Below are 2,640 nucleotides of genomic sequence, written 5' to 3'. Positions count from 1 at the left end.
AGTCCGCCCTTGGGGGGAGTAAAGGAGAAGAAGGAACATCGAGGCTTATGCATGGGCGCCGCCCACGCCGGCCGCCGGCGCTCGCCACGGATTCATTAAGAAAATATTTTCTTTCAAATATCATTTATGAAAATTCAAAAACTAAGTAAAAATAATTCGAAAATAGAAAAAATATTTATAAAAATATAAAAACATCAGGAAAATATTCTCAGCGCATGAACTAACCTTAAACCAACAATCGAGTGCAAATTTATACGTATAATGTAATGGTATAAAATACTTAAATTTAAGAATATTAAATAAAAGATTGAAAAAAATATAAAAATAATGTGGGGACATTAGAAAAATCGCCCAGAATGAAACAGATAAGTAACAACCCCAAAATATAAATATTAGAATGAAATAACCTTAAATCAATAATTGGGTGCATATCTGTACGAATAACGTAACGATATAAAATATTTAAATTTAAGGATATTAAATAAAAATTTGAAAAAAAGGCGACGGGACATTAAGAAAACCATCACAACATATGAGGTAACATTAAAATATATTTAAAATAAATAATTAGAGCGGATATATAAAAAAATGAGCATGCAACGGTGAGGAAGATGGATGAACGTCAGGAAAATATTATCATGATGGAACGTAGTTTTACGCTCTTTTGATTTTGGCACAGTGATTCCTTGCTGCCATAGTTCCACGTTGCCACGATGCCATGGTGCCACGGTGCCTTGGTTCCTTGGTTCCTTGGGGCCATGGTGCCATGGTGCCATGGTGCCTTGGTGCCACGCCGTGCCCTCCTACTCATCGGGGCCTGGAACTTTCCTCGATGGCCGGGTGTAGGTCGCGCGCTTAAGCGCCATCCATTTTCGGGGCTAGTTTATTTGTCAGGTGAGTTGTTACACACTCCTTAGCGGATTTTGACTTCTATGACCACCGTTCTACTGTCTTAATAAACCAACACCCTTTATGGGATCTAGGTTACCGCACAGTTTGGCACCGTAACCCGGCTTTCGATTCATCCCGGAACGACAGTTCTGCTTACCAAAAATGGCCCACTTGGAGCTCTTGATTACGTGGCATGGCTTGACAAAGCAGCCGCGGGCCGTACACCCAAGTCAGACGAATGATTTCCACATCAGTATCACTGTGGGCCTCCACCAGAGTTTTCTCTAGCTTCGCCCCGCTCAGGCATAGTTCACCATTTTTCGAGTCCCGACAGGTATGCTCACACTCGAACCCTTCTCAGAAAATCAAGGCCGGTCAGCGGTGCACCCCTAGGGGGGATAGCACCAATCAACTTTCTTACGTCTTACGAGTTTACTCGTCCATTGACTCACACACATGTCAGACTCTGTTGTCCATTTTTCAAGACGGGTCGAATGAGGAGCCCACAGTCCAGCATCTGTAGCGCGCAGATGCCAAACCACACCAGAGGCACAAGCTGCCTGCCATAATCGAGGAGACGGCATTCCATGAACGTATCGAGAGCCCGAGAATTGGCCGCCCCCAATCCACGCTGGTCCATGCCCTGAGTCGATTGGCGGACCAGCTCGTTGCCATTCCACATCCAACTGGGGCGCATCGCGGCCCCCAACCACTTTCTTTCCGATAATTTCAAGCACTCTTTGACTCTCTTTTCAAAGTACTTTTCATCTTTCCCTCGCGGTACTTGTTCGCTATCGGTCTGTCACCCGTATTTAGCCTTGGAAGGAATTCACCACTCGATTTGGCCTGCATTCCCAAACAAACTGACTCGTAGATAATGCCTCATGGTGCGTCAGGGTCCTGGCATAATGGGGCCCACACCCTCTCTGGCGCCCCCTTCCAGAGGACTTGGACCTGGTCTGCCGCTGAGATCGCTTCTCCAAACTACAATTCAAATGATTGAGCTGCCCGATTCTAAGGTTGGGCTATTCCCGGTTCGCTCGCCGTTACTAAGGAAATCCTTTTATGTTTCTTTTCCTCCTCTTATTGATATGCTTAAACTCAGCGGGTAATCCCACCTGACCTGGGGTCGCGGTTGGAGTGCCTAAGCGCGAAAGGGTCCTAGAGTCCGAACGTGCGATGGGCTATTGCCGTGACAACAAAGAGAGTTGAGATACAACCACCACTTGCCGCGACGTCCGTCGACGTGGACTCATATTTAGGCCAGACGCGAGCTCGAGGTGCACGGGAGGCCAGTATCTGCCCTACAACAATAGCACGCGCCATGATTGAGGCGCGATAGGAGGGGACGATGCGATGCGTGACGCCCAGGCAGACGTGCCCTCGGCTTAATATCTTCGGGCGCAACTTGTGTTCAAATACTCTATGGTTCACGGGATTCTACAATTCACACCATGTATCGCATTTTGCTATGTTCTTCATCGATGTTAGAGCGATATATCTGTTGTCGAGAGTCGTTTTTATTTAAAAAAGAGCCATAGGTCCCCCCAACGCACGTTGCGGATGGCGCGCGAGGGGCAGGCTATTAATTTATGTATTCCTTGGCACTTTTTGTGCCAGAGACGAGGGGGAGGCAATTGTGCGGAGTGCAATAGCACTGCACCCGCGTGGACTCCCCAGTTGTTAAACACGTTCGCGGGTCGTTCTGTTGTGCAGGTTTCGACAATGATCCTTCCGCAAGTTCACCTA

The 2,640-nt window shown here is 47.1% G+C and overlaps 1 non-coding gene across 1 annotated transcript; it reads right to left on the bottom strand.

Moving 5' to 3' along the window:
• Positions 1-2,252: 2,252 nt before the first annotated feature.
• LOC124895315 lies at positions 2,253-2,407 on the bottom strand. The gene has a single exon (XR_007051651.1). It is a non-coding gene; the product is annotated as a 5.8S ribosomal RNA (ribosomal RNA).
• Between the last annotated feature and the right edge of the window lie 233 nt (positions 2,408-2,640).

The sequence above is a fragment of the Capsicum annuum genome, unplaced genomic scaffold (genome assembly GCF_002878395.1).
Source record: "Capsicum annuum cultivar UCD-10X-F1 unplaced genomic scaffold, UCD10Xv1.1 ctg81260, whole genome shotgun sequence".
NCBI classification, from domain to species: domain Eukaryota; kingdom Viridiplantae; phylum Streptophyta; class Magnoliopsida; order Solanales; family Solanaceae; genus Capsicum; species Capsicum annuum.
The sequence above is the reverse complement of the archived record's forward strand: the minus strand, read 5'-3'. Positions and strand labels throughout refer to the sequence as shown.